Genomic DNA, 25,148 nt, shown 5'->3' with positions numbered 1-25,148 from the left:
AATAAACATACTAACTGTAATACTGAAAATGTAATTTATATTATCACATGCCTCTGTGGTCTACACTATATATATGCAAAATGAACAGGAAATGTAAAACCAGACTCTTTGAACATCAGAGCTGATTAAAAACAGAATTGAACAGTCACCACTAGTTAAACATGTTATTAGTAAGTCCCACATATATATGGATATACATTGGGTGATTCTAAAAAAGATAATGGGGAATAATCAAAATTAAATAAACCGTAAATTGCTCAATTTAGAACAGAGCCTTATTTTCCACACCAACAGTAATATCGTAGGTCTTAATGAGAGTGTGGGGTGGCAGAAAGTGTCTTTATGACCATGGGTATGTAGCCCTGGTATTGATGAGTCTGTGTTATGACCACACTGATATGAATGTAGTAATACAAAACAGAGACTATACAATGTGGTGTACATTTTGGTGATGCCCTCGTAATTGTACCCATAAAGATTTGTATAAGGTCGGTCTGTATCTATGAAAAATGCTCCGTAATGGGGATACATTGAGTTAATCATGATTAATGTCAACACCTGCACAAGAGATAATTTGATTAGCAACATGCTTCTACATGTCAATGTATTATGTTTAGCTATACATATGCGTTCAAATATTGCACTTAAAATATATTTGATCACCATAAAAACGTGCTTTCATCTTGTACACTGGCTCAATGCATTGAGCTTTAGAGGATGTATAGATATATATGCATCCATTGATTAGGCGCCTGTCAAGAACCATCAGTAGAAGTTTTTGTTTTTGGGTATAGGAGGCCCCCACTAACGAGACACTTGTTAGATGCATATGAATTTCATTGCACTTTGCATGTCATTTTGTGGTACAGTAGATTGAGCTACTCCAGGGTATAATGATGTGCGTAGCTTATTACTTTTATTGTTTGTGGTTTGGAAACGCTGGTGCAGTGCATGACACCATCGCACGCATACGTGATGACGTCATTATAGGCGATGAGGTCATCGTGCATTTGCGCAAGGACGTCCTCACGTTACAGTCCGCGTTTAGTGGAGTGACCATGTTTTTTACCGTTAAAAACAATCTCACACAATCAAAAACTGCCGTGAAGTCTGCAGTCAATCACCTGTACTTGAACAACAGGCAAGTGGGGATGATGTTAGTTTTCAAAAACACACTGGGCCTCATTACAAGTGTGGCGGTCTGGATACAAGGGTGCCGGTAACCTTACCGGCACCCTTGTTTCCGGACTGCCACACTACGAGTGTTGTGTACGTGGTACACGAAGCGCGCATGCGCGCCAGTTAATAAAGGCGGTGCCCGGGCAGTTCGCGCCGGAGCACCGGAACGAGCAGACGTCTCCGGCGTGTGTTCTTGCGCGCCGCCACCGCGCGCTGGTGTCCCGACCCACACACCACCTCAGGGCTCTCCCAGGGCACAACACTGGCGACGAGGAGGTACGGACTGCTTCTGTGCCCCGACAACCTCGGAGAGACGGAAAGCCTTCTGTATTACGGACCCGCGGAGCGCCGGCGGCCATCTTGTTTTCACTCGCTCCCCCCTTCACACGAGGCGGCAGTGGTTGCGGCCCGAAAGGGTGCTCGTGCGCCACTCGACAGCTGTGTTTGAAGGACACAGTCAATTTTTGGAAAAGCCCACAGTCCTGCAGGCGCAGGGCTGTGGCAATTAAGAAGAAAGAAGTGGGTTTTTACACCCCAACACTACCACGAGACCAGGACAAGCCGCCCTTCTCTCCAGACTGACAACTGTGAGTACTTGACGCAGAAATGGGTGAAGAGGCCGACGATGAGGGTGCCGCTGCCCCAATCCCCCGCAGACCTCGCAACTCCCTAGCCCCCATGCCGGAATTCGATACTACTGGCCCCCCTTCCAAGCTGGGCCCAAAGTGGCTATTGTGGGTCAAGAGACTAGATATGTTCTTCAGGGCATCTGGGGTGGACGATGATGACACCAAAATTGCGACTATGATCTACTCGGCAGGCGCAGAAGTCCACAAGATCTACGACTCCCTCGTCATCCCCGTGGTCACGTATGACGCAGTCAAGCAGGCGCTCAAAGACCATTTTCTCCCCATGGCTAACGTGGATTTTGATAGATTTGTCATGGGCGCTGAAAGACAACTGGACGACGAGCCCCTAGACAAATTTTGCGCCCATCTGAGACACCTGGCGACCTCCTGCAGATGGGTCAATGAGGAAGAAATGGTCCGCAACCAATTACTGCAGGGGTGCAGCTCCGGAAAACTTCGAAGGCAGGTACTGAGAGAACCTGGCCTGACCCTCCAGCAAATTTTGGACCTGGGTAGAGCACATGAGCTGGCGGAAGCCAGAGGTGCGAAAATGGACGCTGCCACGCGACCGAAGAATGACGAGGATGCATTCGCTGTGGGACGGTCAGCAGCGGGAAGGTCAAGGTGGGCGCCGAGAAGGCCCGAACCCACGCCCACGCCAGGCAACGCCCCGTCGTGCCCCTACTGTGGGTATGACCTTCCCCACAGTGGTGACTGCCCGGCAAAGTCGAGAACATGCGCCCAGTGTGGCACACCGGGGCACTATGCCAGGATGTGCCGGGCTGCCTCCCCCGTTGCGGCAGGAAGAGGACCGGAGAGAGCTGGACGAGGAGGCGCTCGCAGAGTGAGAGGCATCTCTTCGATCGATCAGGGCCTGCAGGACCTGGACATCGCGGAGGAGGAAGAGGTTTTCTTCATCTCCGGCATCGCAAAAGGTCCTGGCACGAGGCGCCAACCCACATGCACTGTCAACATCGATGACGTTCCCACCCCCATTCTCATTGACACTGGGGCTTCGGTCTGCGTGCTAGCCACCAAACATTACGAGGCCCTGCCAGGCCCACCGGAACTATCAGTGTCCACGGCACGAATATATGCATTCGGGGGGGGAAACACCCCTACCCATCCAAGGCGTGTTCGTTGCCCCGGTTTCTCATGGACAAAACACCATCAAAGCTAGGTTCTTTGTCACCAGCGTCAGCCCACATTCCCTGTTGAGCTGTGCGGCGTCAGAGGCACTCGACATTGTCCACTTCACGTTTGGGGTATACCACGCCGATCTGAAAAGCATGTTACACAGGTTTGAAACTCTCTTCAAGGGCATTGGTAAACTGAACGCAGAGCCCATTCGCCTACACATCGACAAGTCCGTTAGGCCGACAGCCCTCAAACACCGCCGGATTCCTTTTCACCTAAGAGCCCAAGTGGAGGAGGAGCTGCAACAGCTAGTCGACCGGGACATCATTGAAAGAGTGGAAGGCCCCACCCCTTGGGTTTCGCCCATCGTAGTAGCCCCAAAGCCGAAACAGCCGGGGACTGTACGCATCTGCGTGGACATGAGGCTCCCAAACGCCGCCATCAAAAGGGAGCGTCACCTCACACCCACTCTAGACGACATCGTCGGAGAACTCCAAGGCGCCAAAGTCTTCTCCAAACTAGACCTCAGGTCTGGGTACCACCAGTTGGAGCTACACCCCAAGTCGAGGTACATTACGACATTCACTACTCACGAGGGGTTGTACCAGTACAAGAGACTTAACTTTGGAATCTCGTCCGCGGCAGAGGTCTTCCAGAACGCCATCAGAGGAGCACTGTCCGGACTGAAAGGTGTCATTAACATGTCCGACGACATCTTGGTCTTCGCCAGGTCGGAAGTTGAACATCTTAAACGGCTCAGGCGGTAGGCCTAACCCTGCACCAAGAAAAGTGCGAATTCCTCAAAGACCGACTGGAATTCTTTGGGTTCACCTTCCATGCGGGGGGCATATCCCCGGACCCTGGAAAAGTGAAAGACATTAGGGATGCGCCTCCACCCACATCACCGGCGGAGGTTCGGAGCTTCTTGGGGATGGTCAACTACTGTGGCCGATTCATCAAAGACCTAGCGTCTCTGTCGGAACCACTGAGGGCACTTACGAGGAATGACGTGGCTTGGCAGTGGACTGAGAGTGAACAACGATCCTTCAATGCCATCAAGGAAGCCCTGTCAGAGCAGGAGACAATGGCCTATTTCAACCCCAGCCGGGAATCAGAGATTGTGGTCGATGCCAGCCCGGTGGGACTGGGGGCAGTCCTCATGCAGGCAGACGAACTAGGGGTCATGAGGCCAATAGCATATGCCAGCAAAGCCCTCACCGACACGGAAAGACGGTACTCCCAGATAGAAAGGGAAGCCCTTGCCATCTTGTGGGGATGCAAACACTTTAGAATTTACATCCTCGGCAAACCCGTCGTCGTGATTACGGACCACAAACCCCTAATTCCTATCCTGTCCGGAACGTCATCCAAGCCGCCTCCCCGCATCGAAAGATGGATGCTGTCCCTCATTGAATACGGCGTCAAGCTAGTATACCGCCCAGGCACTCATAACCCCGCCGACTACCTTTCTCGCCACCCAGGCTCGGGGAACGCCCAGATTCCCGTAGAGACGACAGATGCTGGGGACGCCGTGCATCTCGTCATTGAATCAGCCCTGCCAGTAGCCTTGTCGAGAGAGGACATTGCGGACGACTCGAACTCCGATGAGGCGTTCCTAAGAGTGAAAAGGGCGGTGGCCACCGGAGAGTGGCGGGACATCCTTCTAAACAATGCCAGGAGGAACCCAGAGGTACAAAGGGACCTACAACTGCTGTGGAAAGTTCGACACGAGCTCTCGGTGTCCACGGACGGCCTGTTGCTGCGAGGGAACCAAATCGTGATCCCCAGGTCGTTGATCATGAGAGTCCTCCAGTTGGCCCACAAAGGGCACCAAGGCATGGCCAGGATGAAGGCGCGCCTCAGGCTGAAGGTCTGGTTCCCCGATCTGGAACACAGGGTAGCCGAATTTGTGAGGACCTGCATCCCCTGCCAGGCCACAAGTCCCGTGGAGAGGGGTCCACCCATTCAGGCCATGGAACGGAGCGACATGCCATGGGGAACAGTGCACGCAGATTTCGGCTCGACCGGAAGAGGTCTATATTTCTTGGTGGTCACGGACCAGTGGTCGAGGTACCCGGAAGTGGAACTCGTGGAATCCACCGCCAGCGATCACACCATCCTGGCCATGGACAAAATCTTCGCCACCCATGGGTTCCCATTGGAGATCCACCCCACATCGGTCCACCGGAATCGCACCCGCCGAGGCGCTGTTCAGGCGAATCCCCAGAGGGCTGATACCCGAAGCGGGAGATCGACGCCCAGGAGTGATCGATAGCGCACAGGTGACAGCAGACAGAGCAGCGAGAAACGAGAGCGAAACAACAAGGCGGCGGCTGCCGGAAAAGGAGATTTCAGTAGGAGACACCGTCCTAGTCCGGATTAGGAAACTGGAAGGAAAACTCTCGATGACTTACGAAACCCAACCAATGGGAGTAACTCATGTCAAAGGTTCAATGGTCACAGCTGCGAACGCTCGAGGAACGGTAACCAGAAACGTGTCCTTCTTCAAGCGCATAGGACCCGTGGCAGCGGAGGGAGAAACCACTCCTGACCAAGGACAAGCAGCAGAGGCGCCGCAGGAAGGCGGAGAACCGCCGAAGACCCCGGGGGACCAGAGAACCTCGAGAGAGGCTCGACCAGGTACCCGCGCAGGGAAGGGCGCCGCCCACTGCAAAGGTTCCAAGACTTCATCCTGGACTCGGCAGCCTGAGCAACGAAGTCTGTTAAGTACAGTTTGATTTGAGCCACGTTGGCTCCCCTGTTTGATGTGTTTGTTGTTTGAGGGGGAAAAGGAGGGATTTTGTGTACGTGGTACACGAAGCGCGCATGCGCGGCCCAGCGGGCCGCCGCATGCGCGCCAGTTAATAAAGGCGGTGCCCGGGCAGTTCGCACCGGAGCACAGGAACGAGCAGACGTCTCCGGCGTGTGTTCTTGCGCGCCGCCACCGTGCGCTGGTGTCCCGACCCAGGGAGGCCCACACACCACCTCAGGGCTCTCCCAGGGCACAACAACGAGTCTGCCTGCCGGGGCCTCTGTGCCCGACAGGTCTTTCCCTGCCAGGCGCAGCAGCCCCTGTAGGCAGAATCTTCACAGAAGCACCGGCACTGTTAGCAACGGTGCCGGCGCTTCCGTCTCCCCACTCCCATAGAGTCCTATAGGACTGTATGGGAATGGGGAGTTACAAAATCCGGCACCTGATTTCCCACCCCGGCAAGACTTGTAATTCTGCATCTGGATTGGATGCCCCTGTGCCTGGATTGGCCTTTAGCCAATCACGCATCGCCGGCCCACAACCGAAGGCAGGCTCCTGTCTTGAGCATGGAGGAGTGGACTAGAGGGCTCCCCACAATTCGCCCTAAATCTTCTCCCTACCCCTGCTTCTTCCGCATCCCGCTGAACTGTGCCAGATCACAGCCTCAGGAAAGTAAAACATCGACATGTGCGATAAGACTGGGCACACGTGCGCTGTATAAACACCACAGGACTATTACTGGCAACCACTCTGTCTAGCTCATGATTTCAACCCCAATAATGGCCACTGTTACTGATTAATGTTCGCTGTGTCCGCGACCTGTTGGTCTCTGATTTTCATCACGCCCTATCCACCAAGACACAACCCCAGCTATGTAAATTGCTGCATGTGCTACCTGTTTGACATATTAACAATGCAATGGCTAGTTAATTGCTACGGCCGTGGCCAGTATACATTACGGTGCTGCTTATATCACTGCACCATTACCACATTGACTCATTGGGCCTCATTACACGGTAGGCGGTAGGGGTTTACCGGTACCGGTAAGGGCACCGGTAAACCCCTACCGCCTTACTACGAGTTCCCTTTGCGGGACCCGACTTTAACGGCTGGTTTTACCAGCCGTTAAAGTAGGGTGCCGCAAAGGGACCTTGGAGCTAATTAGCACCTTCCCCATTCCCATTATGCCCTATGGGGGCAAAAATGGGAATGGGGAAGAGCCTTGGTGAATGGGGAATTACCGGCCCCGCTCACCTTGGAGTAGGGCGGTAATTCTGCCATCCACCAAGGCGGACACGGTAAAATACCGGCGGCAACCATGGCGCTATTAGCGCCATGGTTACCGCCTACCGTGTAATGAGGCCCATTGTATAGCTTCCCGGCGTCTATCATTCCGGATTTATTTATATCTGTTTTTCATTTGTACTGCATCTATCTACTGTATTGCCCAAATGTCCCATTCCACTATTGTTCCCATTGCCTTACCGTATTACACAATTCTATCCTGCCGCGCTTAATGGCCTACCCATATTAGACAGATGTACTGTGTCGCCAGGATTTATCTTGCGCTGCCCCTCGCTACATTAATTCACTGTAGCCCTCATATGTACAGCACACAAATGACTGTTGCAAGCGGCCAACGCTAGACCGTATCTCACAGGTCCATCATGCCTCTCCTAGGGCCCTACCTCTACAGCCTCAGGCCCTGTGCTGCATTACCCCACGCCACTTGATCCTACTGAACTACCTAAACGCCAGACTACATTATTCGGGTATGTCCAACCGCATACAGTGCCTTCTCTCTATCAAATTATTTGGTCCCCTGGGACTTAATGTGCCTACCAGTTAACTTGCCGGATGCCTGCTATCTATCCCTAGTGACACTCCTTTCATCTTAACGTTCCACTACCAAACAACCAAAGATTCGTTCTAGCACTATGTACGCTCTTGCCCTACTACTTATTTTTTTTTATTTTTATTTTTTACATTTATAGAGCGCACTGCAGCCCAAAGGCATCGAGGCGCTAAAACATGAAAGTGTACGCAGGCAAGATTGTGAATACAAAAAAAACACAAGGTCCTTAGTTACAGAATCAGAGCGTGGTTTCATGTGCCGTTGGCATGCACGCAGAAGTCAATGCAAGTGGGTCAGACAAACAGTCTAGTTTTAATGGCTTTGCGGAAGGCCAGGTGAGAGTCAATCGCCCTGAGGTGCGTAGGTAAGGCATTCCAGTGTGAGGCTGCTATAGCTGGGAAGCTGGTGCCACCCGCACGTACTCTGCAGGTCTTAGGGATGGAAATCAGGTTGGTGTAGGCAGTTCTGGAAGGCCTAGAGGAAGTCGGCCAGGATATTCTTTGGGTGAGGTATGGAGAGGCAAGGTCATGGAGACATTTATGGGTGAGGGAGAGGATTTTAAAGATGATTCTCTGCCTGATGGGCAGCCAGTGGACCTGCCTTCTAAGATCAGAAATGTGGTCCTTCTTGTAGAATCCTGTGGCGGCCCTAAGGGCGTTGATTTGGGCGAGTTGGAGCTTAGCAATATTTTTGCTGGATGTCCCACCAAGGAGAGCATTGCAGTAATCCAACCTAGAGCCTATCATGGCCCTGGCAATGGTGAGGCCATTCTGAGATGATAAGAAGGGTCTTGCTGCATTGATCAATTTGGAATAGTATACCGAGGACGAGGCTATGGCATTGACTTGCCTGTCCATGGTGAGATTAGAGTCGAGATAGATTCCTAGGCTCTTGACTGTTTGGGACACAGCAGTGGGTATGTTGTAGATGATAAAGGAACAGTATTGTTTGTAGAGGTTACCCAGAATGGTCGGTGACTCAATACGTAAGAGCTCGGTATTATCACTATTAAGACATAACCAGTTATCTGCCATCCAGGCTTGGATGGTGGAGTAAATGGAGTTGAGGGTGTTCTTGTCCAAATCATAGTCACCTGTGAGCGGGATGAGCACTTGGGTGCCATCAGCATAATTGGTGTATGAGATGCCCAAGGCATCAAGGAGATTGAAGAGAGGCTGGGTGAACAGGTTATAGAGGGAAAGCGCTACGCAGGAGCCTTGGGGCACTCCGCATTTGATGTGACTGAGGGAGACGCATGCTGAGTCAGAGAAGACTTTCATTGCCCTTTCTGTAGGAAAGAGCTGATCCATGCGCAGGCTGCTGCTATTGAGAGATGCTGGCAGAAAGTGTTATGATCCACGAGGTCGAATGCAGCTGCTAGATCGAGGAGCAGCAGGAGCGCTTGGTTTGCCAGCGTCTCGAATGTCGTCCATTTGATTTTTCAGGTCGAGGAGAGCCGTTTCAGTCCCGTGTCGAGGTCTGAATCCAGACTGCCGAAAGCCCAAAAGGCGGTGGTCCTCGAGGAATTTTTGGACTTGCTGGTAAGCCGCTTTATCCAGTATTTTCAGTAGAAAGGGGACAGTGGTGATGGGCCTGTAGTTCCCTGGTACCGATGGGTCAAGGGAGGGTTTTTTGAGGAGCGGACGAACCCAGGCTTCCTTAAGATCAGTCGGAACAGGGCCAGACTGAAATGAAGCATTTATGAAAGCTGTGAGGAAGGGGGCAAGGGTAGGGCCACAGTCTTTGTCTAGCTGAGCAGGGCAAACACCGCCCTTGCAGTTGGAGGGTTTGATGGTTTTTAGGAGCGTGATGACCTCAGATTCAGTGATGTCCTTGAAGTCGAATAGCGGGGAGGAGTTGATTTTCGTCTCTTTGCTTGTGTTATTATTCTGGTTGGCAATTTGGAGGGTTAGGGCTTTTTGGTGTGCCTGGATTTTGGTTTGCAGGGTTTTTAATTTATTAAGCATGGCGGATTGGATGTCGTTGGACCATTTTTTATCTTTCACTATGGTGGAAGGTGGGGTGGATGGAGTTTCAAGTTCCCTTAAAATGGTGAAAATTTCTTTAGTTCTAGATTTGGCGTTGGCAATCCTGCTGTTGAAGGAGTTGGCTTTGGCGAGGATAATGGCCGATTTGTAGCCTTTAGAGATGGTCTTAAAGGCAGATTTAGTAGCGTCATTGGGTTTGTTTTTCCAGGCTGAGAGGGCAGCTCGCGTCTTGGCCCGAAGCTTGAGAAGCTCTTGGGAGAACTATGCGTTAGTGTGCTTGGCTTTCTTTGCTTTTCCGAGATTGAGAGGGGCGATGGCATCAACTGTTTGAGTGATTGCCAGTTTAAAAGGTGTTAACAAGAGAGTCAGGGTCTGTTGAGAAGGGGGCCTGGAGAGCTGGCACCTCGAGGAGGGGCATGATCCTTTCTACGGTTAGTTGGTGGGAGCTTCTAGCGAGAGCTGCAGGAAGAGGGGAGGTGGGCTTGGGGGGCCCTTAGAAGGTGCTTAGGTCAAAATGTAGGTAGTGGTGTTCTGTCCAGGGGACGGGTGAATTTTCAGTAATTAGCACTGGGCAGTTGTGGTGGGAAACCCAATCAAAGGAGCGTCCTTTGATGTGGGTAGGATCAGAGATGGTTTGCAAGAACCTACGTGTGGTGAGGGCTTTATTCAGAGCGGCAGCGTGATTAGGATCATTAAGGCCTAAGTTAAGGTCACCTGTGAGTAGGACTTTGGATTTTTTATTTGCTGAGAGTGCTTGGATGAGGGTTTCCAGGAATTCGGGGATCGGGCCCAGGGGTTGATAGACAATGTGAAGAGCCAAGGTTAGGTTGGGGGAGAGATTGATTTTGAGAGGAAGGTAGTCACAGCTGTGGAAAATTCACCTTCAATCCTCCTATAGTGAGGTTTTCTTTGGCGATGAGGGCTACTCCCCCACCCCTAAGAAGGGGTCGGTCTTGCCTGTAGATGGTGTATCCGTCCGGGATGGCCAGAGAGAGGGCAGGGTCTGAGGTATCATTCAACCAAGATTCAGTAATAAGGAGGTTGGTGGTGTCGTTGAGGATTAGGTCATGAATGTCCAAGGCGTGTGCAGGAACTGAGCAGGCATTGATTAGGGCACACTTGAGGGTGGTTGTCTGTATGGCGGTGGGGGCAGCAGGCATTGGCATATTCATTACAGTGGGGGCAGCAGGCATTGGCATATTCATTACAGTGGGGGCAGCAGGCACTGGCAGGTGTGCAACATTGGGTGCTTCTGTAGTTGGCAGGACAGTGGCAAATGGAGCAATAGGCTCTTGGAGGTTGCTGGCATCATATTGTAGAAGCGGTGGAGTAGTTGGGGCAGTAGGTCATAACTCCGGAGTAAGATTAATGTCACGTGACAGAGGTGCGGGTGTTGTTTCAAAGGCGTGGATCTTAACGTCCAATGTACAGAAAGAAGTCTTTAGGCATACAGGCATAGGGGCGAGATGGTAGAGAGCCTATCGTATGCTGCTGGGTTTGCTGTTCTGGGTGTGGGCCATTGTGTGCTGAGCCAGGCGAGCAGATGGTGGTACTGGCCAAAGAGATAATAGTCCAACACCTGCTCCTGAGTCACTTGTTGCGAGAGTTTGTGCTTGGTATGTAGGTGGGTAGGGCCAGTTTAGTGCGTGAACAAAGTTGTGCGTTGCGGGATCTCCATCCAGCGCCATTGAGCTGCAGAGAGTGGCAAAGGCCTTGTCCATAGGCCTTTGCCATGTAGCGGCTTTGCCTGGCGGCGGACCTCCTCTCCCTTTAAAGAGAGTGCTTTGGCCTTAATGACCTTAAGTACACAAATATAATCTCAAATAGGCATAGCCCATACTGAATCGCTTTTCCTAATCATGGCCATTAACAGCCGGATATGTACGTCTAGAACTAGTACCCCATAACATACCTGCACGGTAAACTCTGTCAATCCACTCCCCATTCAACTTGTGAATAGTGATCCTACTAAAAATCGCACACATTGTGCCACCTTTGCTAGGAATAAAAGACTTAGAGCCAGATTACTGAGATTATGAACCCTCAACTACCAAAGCAACTAAAGAAACTAGCCTTTCTCTAGCAAATACCACTAAGAAATGCCACAAATACAATCTAAACAATGTCATCTCTATGACTGTTCATCCCACTATACACAAGGAAAGAAATGAGACCTGTCCTACTAATCTCACTATCAATACGCCTGGGACCACTAAGAAAAACTCCCCCGCTGGTATCCACTCTTCCCCCAAGCCTAAAATATCTCTAGACTTTCCCTCTGCCTGCCGGACACACATCGACACGCCCAATCTCAAAGCAGCGTTAGTCAATGCTAGATCACTTGTAGCACACGCTTCTGAGATTGCTGACCAGATCACGGCAAACAACCTTGACTTCTTAGCCATAACAGTATCATGGCTACACTCAGCCACAGGCCCTACCATCTCTCTTGCCGTCCCAGATAATATATACTAAGGGCAGATAGAAAGGAAGCTTGAGGTGGAGGTATTGCTATTATCGCCAACTCCAACCTAGCCATGAGAATAATTCCGTCCCCAGACCTTAGATCATGTGAACTCCTCACGATCAAACTACCTACTTCCAAGTCCAGTACCCTAACTGTACACCTAATTTATAGACCCTCAAGACCTATTTGATCCTTCGAAGAGGACATCTCCACCATCCCATCGGAGAACACCAAAGTCTCGTCCCAAATACTTCTAGTAGGGGACTTCAATCTCGGGTTCAATGACCCGAACGACATACAGGCCCCATTGATTGCCAACATACTCCTTGAGCTTGGCTTCACCCAAAGAGTGAAACAGGCCACCCATGACAAAGGCAGAACCCTCGAGTGGGTGGCAGACCTAAATTGTGATGCATCCATCTTATCCATCGCACCTCAAACTTGGACAGACCATTTCCTCCTAATATTCTCCCTTTCAAGTAATATTCTCTGCCCCAAACCCAACACAATGCCCCCCCCCATTGTGACCCGCAATAAAAAGAACATCACAGCAGACAGGATTTTACCGCTTATCATCCCTATCCTTAACGTACTTGCAGAATCTCCGACCCTGATACCTTGGTTAATGCATACAACTCTGCCATGACAAACGCACTGGATACACTAGCACCCCTCAAACTGAGTAAAAGTAAACCAAGAGCACACCTAAACTCTTGGTTCACGCCTCACCTTAAATCACTAAGAGCTGAAAAAAGGAAGTTAGAAACCACCTGGAGACGCCTCCCTACAGCAGATAAAAAAACAAACCTGTTCAACTGTATTGCACGTTATAAGAAAGAAATACTACTATCTAAACACGAAACTTAAAATAACAGGATTCAGAAGGCCAGCTCTAGTTCCAAGGAACTTTTCATGATCCTAAGAGAAGTAGAAGCACCTATTCCACAATCAGATGACTGCATAAAAGACAAACTTTGTTGTACCAACATCCAAAATGCCCTAACAAAAGTTCCCTTTTACAAAAAAAAAAATTGAGAACAAAAAAATCAACCTTATCCAATACTGGCAGTAATGCGGTCCCCTCAGAGCGAGCTAATGAACTCGCCCATAGCTTAAGATTCTCTAAAGTTTCCATTCTAGAGGTTGAAAAAACCATCATCTCACTTAAACCATCCAATTGCCAGGGAGACAGCTGTCCTGCCCAATTTATCAAGGATGCCGCCACAGACCTATCCCCAATCATATCTAAATTAATCAATGCCTCCTTTTCTTCAGGGACTGTCCCTTGTAACTTAAAAGAATCTTGGGTACTTCCTTACTTAAAAAGAAATCCTTGGACCCCACCATCCCTACCAATTATCGCCCCATCACTACTGTACCGTTTCTCCTTAAAATATTGGATAAAGTGGCATACATCCAGATTCAGAAGCACCTGGAGTCTAGCCACCTACTAGGCGTCCGCCAATCAGGTTTCAGGCCACAACATGGCACAGAAACAGCTCTATTAGACCTAAAGACCCAAATTGACACTTTCAGAGACACCGGAAAAACAGCCTTTTTACTTCTCATTGACTTCTCGGCCGCCTTCGACCTAGCCGACCACAAAGTACTGTGTCAACACCTGGCCAGCGCTGCCCACTTCTCTAAGGATGCTATCACATGGATTACATCCTTCCTGAATAACAGGACTATGAGAGTCTTTCCTACCACTGACTCTGCTGACCCCATTCCTATTACTTGTGGTGTGCCACAAGGCTCATGTGTCTTGCCTACACTGTACAACGTCTTCACAAAGCCACCGATAAGGTGGACCATCTGGGTGTCACCTACACCAACTATGCAGGTGACACCCAGATCCTCATTCCACTCACGGGCGATTACGGTGTAGACATGGCTCTGGTGAACAAAATGTATCTAATCATTCAGGCATGGATGGCCGTCCATGGCTTATGCCTGAATGATGATAAACTCCTTATACTTGGGTCGGCAGCCAACCTGAGCAAACTCAACCCCAACTATTCCTCATTCAATATTGATGGAAATACGATCAAAGTGGCAATGGAGGTCAAGAAACTAGGCTTTCACCTTGACTCTACATTCACTCTAAACAAACAAGTAAGTGCCATGTCATCCTCTACAGCTTATACCTCTTAGCTGATTAGAGCGTGTAAACCCTTTCTCTCTAAAGAAACCTGCTTGATCCTGGCAAGAGTCCTCGTTTTGTTGAAGCTGGATTACTGCAATGCACTCTATTTAGGAGCTAACAAGGGCATTATTAAGAAAATCCAGATTCTGCAAAACAACGTGCTGAGATCAGCTTGTGGGATTCCTCGGAGAGAGCACATCTCACATGTAAGAAGACAGAATAAATGGCTCTCTACCAATGATAAAATTACACTCAAAACACTCTCCCTTACCCACATATGTCTGAACGGTGCTGCCCCACACTACCTATCTACAAAAACTATCAAGAAAGTTCCCACTCGACCAACCACAATAGCCAACTCCTCCAAACTGATCGGGCAGAGATTCAAACTAAAAAAGGCAGGAGGGAGCAGTTTCCCTGTCCTGGCAACACAACTTTGGAACAAACTCCCTCCGTCACTTAGAGAGGATCAACCCTTCCCACACTTCAGGCGCAACTCTATTAATTGGCTTGTTTCCAAAGACTCCTGACTTGTCCCCTTCCCATGACCTCCTCTGCTATCCATGACTGACACAGCACCTACCTGAGCTGCACGATTCTTGTTCCTACTGGGCATTTGCCCCCTGCCTCTATACTCACCTTATTGCAGCCTTATATCTTTTATGTTCATAATGTGTTGAGCCATCTCTCACAATTTACTGTAATGTACTATGACCTGTATATGCACTATTTATCCTGGACATGTCTAATGTTGTAACCTGTCATCTTTATTGTTGTCTGTAACATAAGCGTAACGTATACTTGCTGCCTTGTGAATTCTGCGCCCAGATACCCTCGGGATCATCGCGCATTACATATCAATAAACAAACAATGTCCCATTGGCACCGGGAAGTCAGGCACTGGATTTGGTGTTACGGTGTTATCGGCAGTGGGTTACCGTCAACCTCATAATGAGGTCCACTGAATTACTACTCTTTAGAGTTTTGAGGTGGAATTACAAAGGACTTTCGTTAATTATGAGCCTTTATGTGTTTATATTTAGATTTACCTTGAGAGACAATGTCACAGATATTGGAAGTACATCCATCGAGATACACTCTAATTCCATATTAGGTACATTTTTCCTCATAATGTGCATATAAGTCTGCCTATAGAGGCCTTTTGAAGAAGTTAACATTTTATGAATGCTTGCTAAGCAATTAAATATACCCAGTGTTATTGTTTTTAGATTGCAGAATAGCCATTTGATGTGGCACTTGTTGAAGAAATCGCCACATTTAAAGTGAAGAAGTGTGGGGAATTTATAGCTCTAGATCTGTACCATGGATTGTCAGGTTTTTCTACACATTTATAGTAGAATGAGGCATTTCCCAAATACAAGAATAACAATTTAATGTGAAGATCTTGAAATATGTATAGTTAATGAAAGTTTTGGCACTTCTTTTTAATTTTGAAAGAACAAACTCTTTCCCTCATTTTGTTTGCCCCTGAGGAATGTCCTGTATTTATTCTACACCGTTAGGACAGAAACATGTTGGGCTGTGTATAGAACACAAACTGGATTATTAGTCTCTAACTGTGTAAAGACCCTAAGAGCCTTCAGGTTCAATAATTGTTTAGGGCTATGTATGGTTTTTGGTACCATATGTAAGTGCTTTTGTGATTCTTTTTATATTGTATATATATATTGCATTTTTAATGTTATATATTTTTTGTATACCTATCACATTAAAATATTGATATCAGTTTTGCAAAATGTGGATTTTTACCCTTGTACTCGAGAGAATGTTTGGTGTATTACAGAGAGAGAGCGAGAGAGCGACCTACCTTGAATGCTTGGGTGAAGGGTTGTTTCCTTCGATATTATCATTTTGTCCCGCTAGTCAGAAATAATGGCCAGTCTCAGCCATATCCTGGGTTCACCGTTTTTTGATATTGGTGAGATTGGATGTGTACATGCACATTCCGATCTGGAAAGGGCACATAAATAGTCCGTTTTTCAATGCTCAACCCACACTACCAATACAAAGTGTTTCCCTTTCGGTCTGAACTCAGCACAATGAGTTAAACATGGTCATTGAAGCACTGATGGCAAACCTCTGTGTCAAAGGGATACATATACCCATACCTGGATGACTGGCTGATCCATACTGCGTCACCAGAACGAGTACTGTGGTCAGTTCGGTATGTCTGGGAGTTGGCGAATGTTTTGGGCCTGATTGTGAATTAAGAGAAAATGACGCTAACTCCCACACACAGACTGCAGGATATAAGCCTGATTGGGGACTCAAGGGAGAATTTACCCCTCAGAGAGAATCGGGAGTATATACACTCTATGCAAGAGTTTCTGAAAAACAGTTTGTCACCAGCAATGAAGTTTCAATGGCTGATAAGTTTAATGGCTTCCTGCATGCTGGTGGTTTCCACACGTCATGTTGCACATGAGGGAAATACAATTGCACTTGGCAAAGAATTGGACACAAAGCACTTGTTCTGAATTGGAACAGATAAGAGTCCCGGGGCACTCCATCCAGGCCTCAGATGGTGGATGGCGAAGCACTACATGACAGGAAGGTTTCATTTTCACTCTGACCACCACCAATGAAGACTATATCTAGAGATGCAAGTCTGACAGGCTGTGGAGCAGTGATGGAACACTGGGACGTCCACGGCAGGTGAAGGAGAAAAAGAAACATGTAAACTTTCTAGAACTGAAGGCTTTCCAGTTAGTGACATACACAGACAACACAACGGCCATGTCCTATGTGAATGTAAGGACAGTTTTTCTTAAGTCCAACTAAGGGCTTCATAAAACCATATCTGAGGTAGTACAAAAACTCCACTCTTTGTAGAAAGCTGTCCCACCAGAGAATGTGAGTAGCATGGAGAGAGCAGTCAGGCTTATTGTAGGAGGGAGAGAGGACTGTAGGTCAGTACAAAGAAATTGTAGCATAAATATGGTTCAAAGAAACACTGATACACTAAGTGTTGAAAATAATAATGGTTTATTTTAAATACAGTAGGCCAAGATAAATCTTAGTGAAGTAAGTTCTATTCACATAAGTTATAAACACGATTCTCAGAACCAACTCAATACCTATGGTCTACAAACCAAAGTATAACCCTATTAAGAATAGTACTCAGCAGTTTAAGATGAGTCAAACCCAATGTTATACATCCAGAAAGGCACAATGCTATTCTTGGGGAATAAAACCAAGTTAGGTACTTCTAGACTACAATAAGTAACTCCCGGGTAGTAGACCCTATTGGTCAGAATATACAGTGTTATTCAGTTGTAGTCAAGACACACTTAATTAAACCAACACTGTTACAAGGATCTCTCGTGACATATGTAACTTTCTTCTATCAAGAATGGATACAGTTACACTACCAGTATTACTTTTGAGAACATAGTTCAGAGCAAGTAAAGTAGCTCATATACTTTCTGGAGGGGATACAAGCAATTCAAAGCAAAGTATTAACTCCAAGAATGTTTTAGAAATGCACTGAAGCAGTTGGGGAAGCAAAACCTAATAACACACCCAGAAGAGCATACAGCTAATCAAGGTGGGTAAATCCTATTGGAAGGGGCTCTTACACTCAGGATAACACACTAAAACTCTATTACTTTTTAGAAGAAGGTACCACAATTCAAAGCTAGTAAAATAACTTATATACTCTTTAAAGGAGCAACAAGCAACCTAAAAGGTAAGTAATAACTTGTAGACACGTTGTAACTTATTATATTACAGAACCAAAGTTACTCAATAACTCTGTTACAAGTAAGTACTTTCAACACTTGTTACAGATGTCAAGACAGCAGCCTTATCATCAAAGCCCTTCCTACTTCTAGAGTATGAGTTTTCTTAGTGGCAGATGAGGGACCCGAGTGGTTTTGGAGCCAGCTGTAGGCAGGTCAGGATAGGTTTCAGTTGCGAGTTCCAGAGGATATCTCTTCAGACAAGTAAGTGGTTAGGGACATCACATAAGGCTCCCTATATGCATTTTAGCATTAGGCTTAGGCGAATGGTATGGGCAAACTCCATAACACACAAACCACCCACTCCGCCTGACAGGATTCACACAAGACATACGGTATTACCGAAGCCACCACAGTACCTCAGCAGAAAATAAGTGCTTCTGGGTGGATGCCTTCAGGATGCAGCAGCCCAGGACCCGGTCCTTAGGTTCTTAGTCTGGAGACTGACAAAATGGACACTGAAGGGAAACTAGCGACAGTCATCAACGGGGGAGGCTTCCAGCAAAGGATTCTTCTCAGCTTCTCGTGGCTCTGTGGATTTGGTGCCCTTTTAAAGGTACCTAATGAAGATCAAATATCACTAGTTGGATTCTCTTCACTATCTCGATCCTGCACTCTGGTGAGGGGATTTCAGGGACTCGAATCACGTCTCTTGAGGTCCAGCAGGAATTTGCAAAAGTTTCAGATGAAATTGGGCTTCGGAAGGCCATGCACCACGCACTGGCTAGAGGTCCCTGGGTATTGGCAATTTGCAGCCCAGCAAGGTCACAGAACGTCGAGGGATGGCTCATTTTGCAGGCCTTTCTGAGTATAGTGGATAGGAGTCATCGCATTCGGGACCCCAGATCGCTTGGAAGCAAGGGTTACATGAGGCTACGGTTACACAGCATGTTCTCTGGTCGCTGGAAATCTTTAGACATATTTTCTTCATCTTCCTCTTCAGATTTGGTTCCAGTGGGCGACTTGTCAGCAGCTTCCAGGATTAGAGTATTTATCAGGAACTACAGCACAACTTCTGCAAACTCTCCATGAAGTTTACAGAAAGGGAAGGTCTGGCTGTCCATTCAAGACTACCAGCCCCCCAGTGGGAACTGATTCCTTTCAAGCTGGGTGAAAGACAAAGAGCTGCAGAGTTTTGGAATTCTCCCTCGCTTCCTGCCTTCACAATAAACTCTGGAGCTGCAGCAGGGAATACAAAGGATTCCTGCCGACGAATAAACTTCAATCAAGTTCATACCGGCTATGCTGGGAGCAAAGAGCTCCGAAAATTGCATTCTACACCGAGTGATTTAACTTTTAATCCGAGTTCTGCTGCCACGTTGTGCCCCTCAGCATCTGCCTCCTTGGGCAGCTTTTGTACATTTTGAACATTCCATGGCTTTGAAGATCAGGCCTTCCAACATGGCCGATCCCTTCTGTGTGGTTCTGAGCTGGCCTCCCTGTGCACTGCCTGCTTGCCTGTGATTGGCGCACTTCCCCTACACCTGAGCCAACAGGCAAATGCCGACCCGCCTCCAAGACCCGTTTGTAGGCCCCTGTCTGCTACCGTAATATTGCTACCTGCCCCTTGTATTCCGTTGCCACTGTTGTATGCATGTGATGCCTTTATGCCTGCCTCTTGCATTTTGCTGCCCCCCTGCTGTATGCATGTGATGCCTGTATGCCTGCCCCTTGTATTTCGCTGCCCCCCCTGCTGTATGCATGTGATGCCTGTATGCCTGCCCCTTGTATTTCGCTGCCTCCCCTGTTGTATGCATGTGATGCCTGCCCCATGTATTCTGCTGCCTACCTGTTATATGCATGTGATGACTGCATGTCTGCCCCTTGTATTTCACTGCCCCCTCACCCCTGTTGTATACATGCAATGCATGTATGTATGCTTGAATCATTCATCTTGCTGTCCCCTCCCCCCATGGCAGCCCTCACCTGCTACCCTCCCCCTGCATCACCAATCCCTCCCTGCCCATTGTGGGTGTTTGTATTGACACGTTATGGTGACACCATCACCGCCTTGTTGCTGATGCTTTGATTTGACTTTTTGGACTTGTGTCTCATGTTGGTTCACCCTTCTCGAAATTCGTTGTTGGAAAGCCTTTAACATCTTGTAATCAAGGCAGCCTTGAGTCATGCTGTGCCCATCTACAACTTGAACCCTGGCTTGCACTTGCTGTTCTCTTGCAACATGGTGTGTTTAGTACTTACCTCTGCAACTTGATGTGCTCTCTGCACTTATGTTCACTGTATTTTGCCGGCTTGTCTCTACTTCTCTTTCACCACACTCATTGTTTCTCAGTTTTCTCTTCCCCTCCCTGCCTTTTCCCTCTCTCCTTCCCCTCACTATATCCTATGCACTTACTCTATCATAAACGTCTTCTGACCTAGTACGATAGTCGCTTGCTTTGTTCCTCGCCTTCCTTCCTCCCTCCCTCCCTCACCTCTTGTCAATCTCTGGCACTACCAGAAATGTTGTCAGGCCTAGTACGATAGTCGCTTGTCTGTTCTCATCTCCTACCCCTTACCCCCCCCTCTCTGTCCCCTCCTTTCATTGTCAAAGCTCTATCACTGTCTGAAATGTCATCAGGCCCAGTACGATAGTTAATTTTACATTCTTAATGTTTCAAGGCCTTGTAAGAATGTCATTGTATTTTCCCTTGCCTTGAAGCGCTTTGAAACATATGTGTATAGGCGCTATAAAAATAACCTATCATTCATTCATAGGACGGCAGAAGAAGACCTCAGAATCAACAAATAAGAAATGGTGAAAAAATGGAGCCCCCCCATTCTAGGAGAATGGTGACCCTCCTGTGCATTACCGCAGCTGGTGTGACAGCCTGCGAGTAAGGACGACTAAAAGTAATTTCACTGCCAGCAGCCATTCAAGTGAACTTAAAATTGTAACAAAAATGTTACCAGATAATTGAGAAAGGGGATACAGTGCATCTCCCTAGCACTTCACATAAGGTGGGGTGTGCTGGCTCACTACATCAAATGTAAAGGGGATGGAAGTCATACTTAGGAACGTTCACCCAAGTACCTTAAAGAGAAATTAAACAGGGGCAACCCAGTGTAAACCCAAAAGTTATAGGGAACTATTAATCCAAACAAACACTATGGAGAGAATAAAAAGGTCACCTGTAAAAGACTAGGTGAGGGGGCCGGAGGCTGAGGGGATTCCCACTCACCTAGGGACAAGGAAAAATAATTAACAAGTCCAAGCAAAAAAGTTCTGGGATTGACACAGGTCAGGAAGATTTATCATAAATATGAAAATCTTACCTAATAGCGAATAAGCACGTGGCCACAAAATAATAGGCCCTATGCAGGTTGGCCCTAGAGCTATGGGAGTGGTGTCTCCAGCTCATGTTGCATCCCACCATTATGCACCTGGTGTGGTGGGTGAGGATATCTGGGTGGATGTCCTGAGCCCGAGGTCCCAAACATCTGACGAACAGGAGCTTCGGCAGGAAGTGCAGGATCGCATATTTACAAGCTGGGGAACACCACTGCTGCTTCTATTTGCAAAAAGAAATGTCTCCTATACGTGTCCTGGTGGGGAAAGGGACTCTGGCAGACTTACTACTTCTGCAGTGGGACAGTCAATTGGTCTTTGCCTTCCCACTGATGCTGTTTATAACAAAGGCACAAAGTGAAATGAACAAGGCACTGCTGCATGAGTTTTATTGCCCTGTACTGGCCCAAGAAGAAACCATTCTTGGAAATTGAGGAATCGGGCACAAAGACCATTACCAATGAGGCCGTACCTTCTTCATGAACAGGGAGGGCCGATTCTATATCCAAACCCTCAATCACTTTCCCTAGCTGCCTGGCTCCTGAGGAATGTAGTCTATGGACACCGGGGGCTGTCGGGAGAAAACATGACCATCACCAAGGCAGCAATAAAAGGTAGCATGCTTTCTTAGTACATGACTAAATTGACTTTGCTTTTTTTACTGGTGCGTGGATGGTGGAATAACTCCCACCTCCCCCCCGTACCGCCTCACAAGGCCAAAAATATTTACTTTTCCATCCCTCATTTGGCTGAGATGTGCCAATGGAGTCATGTAAAAATGGCATGGCCGCTGTAGGTACTGTGAGAAACCTGAAGTGTCTCACGTAAAAATCCCTGGGGATCTGTCATCCAGGTGTCCAGGACATAGCCATCGCTATTGGATCCAGTTCCTGGGGATGAACCAGTGAGGGAAGATCACCTGGATTGGGTGGTGGGGGGGTCCTCGGAGAGTGGAAGTGGGACACTGACAGGTGAGACGCGGTATCCCCCTCTTATGACACCTTTCCCCCATCCTACCCGTAGGATATTCAAACACTATACCAACCCCATTTTCTGACGAACACTTGCACATATTGAAAGGCGATGGACAAACACCAGTTTACCTGATGTGTACCAACACAAGAGTCAGGCAATGGACCAGAATCGCACACACCTGACGGCCCTTCCCGCAAAGGGATAAAAGGTGGAGCATAAGAGCACCATTTGAGCAAGGCAGACCGCACGACGAAACCGCTATCCGGGCACAGCAGTTCAAGGGGAGGAGAAAAATGGTGTGAACCGAGAGGATGACAAAGAGGGAAATGACCTTACCCTTTTCGACCAAGGCCTGTGAAGCGTCTGTGGAAGGAATCGTAAGACTGAACACTAGCCCAAGTGTGTTGCAGGAGATGTCCGCGGTACACTGAGCGTGCCTACGCTGATAAGCAGGACAGAGGGAGGCACCTGCTACCTTGGTACGGCCTTGACTCCCGATACGAAGAAAGCCCAGCGGTTCAACACAGCCGGTGAGTCGAGGGGAGTATCGATAAAGAAATCGAACTGCGTTGAACAAATGTAGCAAACGGCTGATTGCAAAATGTGCAAATAACTGTTATTGTGAAAGGGGAAAGCCAGTTGCAGATGAGCCAGGCACCACGTGGGAGCTCACTCGTGAAACTCTGGGTGATTACCCGATTGTTGAAACTACTAGTACAAGAAGGCCTTGGGAAAGGCAAGAAGAGGGTCAAGGTGGTCATATGGGGTCTAGTAAAATCCTCTGTACAGTCGAAAGTCTTTGACCAGCAGATGATTGTGAATAAACAAAGTGAATCCCACATCATATGAAAGTAGAAGGAATTGAGAGATTGGCAAGAGAGAACCCGAAAGAGGGATGCCGATGAAAAGGGGCAAAGTCCCAAAGGAATAGTGTGTTGACAAGAGTGAAACCTGGCCGAGGGTTGTCCACCTTGAACTGTCTAAAAAGACGAACAAATAACTTCTTACCTTGTAACGTTCTTTTGACGGGATGTTCCTCCGACGTATTCCTTATCTTTGATAATACGTTTCCAGCTTGCTGGCCTCGGAATTTCTTTCTGTAGAGGGCGCTGCGCGTCGACGTCCGCCGAGTCGATGTCCCTCGACGGCCACCGTATCGGCGCCGACGTCACCATGCCCATAAATAGCCACGCGCTGGGTCCGTTGCTCAGTTCCATTTTGTAGCATAAGAAAAGTCATGCCTGAATTGGTTATTGACCTTGAAGGAGCGTAAGCTGCAACCACAAAGGAAGTATCACTGCGGGGATGGATGGGAGGGCCGATAAGGAATACGTCGGAGGAACATCCCGTCGAAAGAACGTTACAAGGTAAGAAGTAACTTGTTCTTCGAAGGGATTGTGCCCTCCGACATATTTCTTATCTTTGATAGACTCCCACAGCAGTGGCATGTAATTGGAGGTGGGAGTGAGAATGTTATGTATCCCTTTAGGGATCAACCAAATGTAATACGGCCTTGCCAAATCTGGTCTCTTGAGTAGTGGAGGAATCCAGATTGTAAAATTTTGTGAATGTATGTGCGGACGACCATGTGGCAGCCGCACATATGACACGGACTGGTACCCCTCTTTGGAGAGCCGAAGAGGCTGCGATACCCCTGGTTGAATGAGCCCTGAGCTTTTGGGGTGCCAGTTTGTAACATTCCAGAATGGCCAAAAATAATCCACCTGGAGATGGTTTGTTTTGTTATGGGTAGTCCCAACTTGTGACCTGAGTATCCTACAAACAGTTGGTCTGCTTGCCTGATCCTAGCCATTCTGCTGATATAAAAGCTGAGAGCTCGCCTTGGGTCCAGCCTATGTAGCCTTTCCTCCTCTTTCCCCGGATGGGGAGGAGGGTAGAACGAAGGTAAGGTAATTTTCTGAGTAATATGAAATTCAGAATCCACCTTTGGGAGGAAATTAGGCTTCACCTGTAGGACAACTTTGTCCTTGTGGAAAACTGTATGTGGGGGTTTACAGGAGAGAGCTTGTAGCTCGCTCACCCTCCTAGCAGATGTTAGTGCTACCAATAGGACAGTTTTAAGCGTGAGAAATCTCAGCTAACAAGAGTGAAGTGGTTCGAGTGGAGTGCCCATTAGGAAGTTTAAGACTAAATGTAAGTCCCACAAGAGAACCTGGAATGGTTTTGGGGGATAAACATTAGTTAGTTAATCCCTTGAGAAATTGTACCACTAGAGGAAGTTTGAAATACGATGGTTCCTCCGCAGTGCGCTTGAAGATAAAAGCTCTGCGAGACTTTTACAGTGCCAACTTGAAGGCCTGAGTTTGCCAAGTAGAGTAGAAACGATAACACCGTTGGTGTACCACATGAAAAAGGGTCGATATTCTCTTCCCTACACCAGCTGCAAAATTTGTTCCAACGGCAGCAGTATAAAGACTTTGTTGCTGGCCTTCTGGCCGAAAGCAACACCTCCATGACGTCATCAGGGAGATCCCAATCCTTGTACCTCACCCTTTCAGAAGCCAAGCGTGAAGGTTGAGGGTTCTGGTGTCTGGATGGAGAACCTGACCTCCCCCTTCTGTGAGAGAAGATTCTCTGAGTGGAAGATGGATTGGAGGGCAGATGGACATATCTAGAAGGTCCGGGTACCACGTTCTCCTGGCCCAATCCGGGGCAATTAGGATCATGGTTTTCCGGAATCTTCTCAACCTCCTGATCATTGAGGAATAACAGGGAGTAGTGGGAACGCGTAAAGGAGTGGAAACTCCCAGTCCACTACGAACGCGTCTCCTAGAGCTCCTCTCGGGGGAAATTCCCTTGAACAGAACAGATCGCACTTCCTGTTGGTGCTTGTGGCGAACAGATCCACCTGAGGAGTTCCCCAAACGGCAAAGATCTCTTGAAGGACTTCCTGAGCTAGCTCCCACTCGTGGGAGACTGTGCTATGCCTGCTCAGAGCGTCCGCTGTCA

At 48.2% G+C, this 25,148-nt stretch overlaps 1 protein-coding gene across 2 annotated transcripts in view; it reads right to left on the bottom strand.

Moving 5' to 3' along the window:
• The window catches only part of PIGB (phosphatidylinositol glycan anchor biosynthesis class B), a 706,437-nt gene that overhangs the window by 356,891 nt on the left and 324,398 nt on the right, over nucleotides 1-25,148 (bottom strand). The window lies entirely within an intron of this gene.

Source organism: Ambystoma mexicanum, chromosome 11, assembly GCF_040938575.1.
Source record: "Ambystoma mexicanum isolate Mex_15411 chromosome 11, UKY_AmexF1_1, whole genome shotgun sequence".
Taxonomy (NCBI): Eukaryota; Metazoa; Chordata; class Amphibia; order Caudata; family Ambystomatidae; genus Ambystoma; species Ambystoma mexicanum.
The sequence above is the reverse complement of the archived record's forward strand: the minus strand, read 5'-3'. Positions and strand labels throughout refer to the sequence as shown.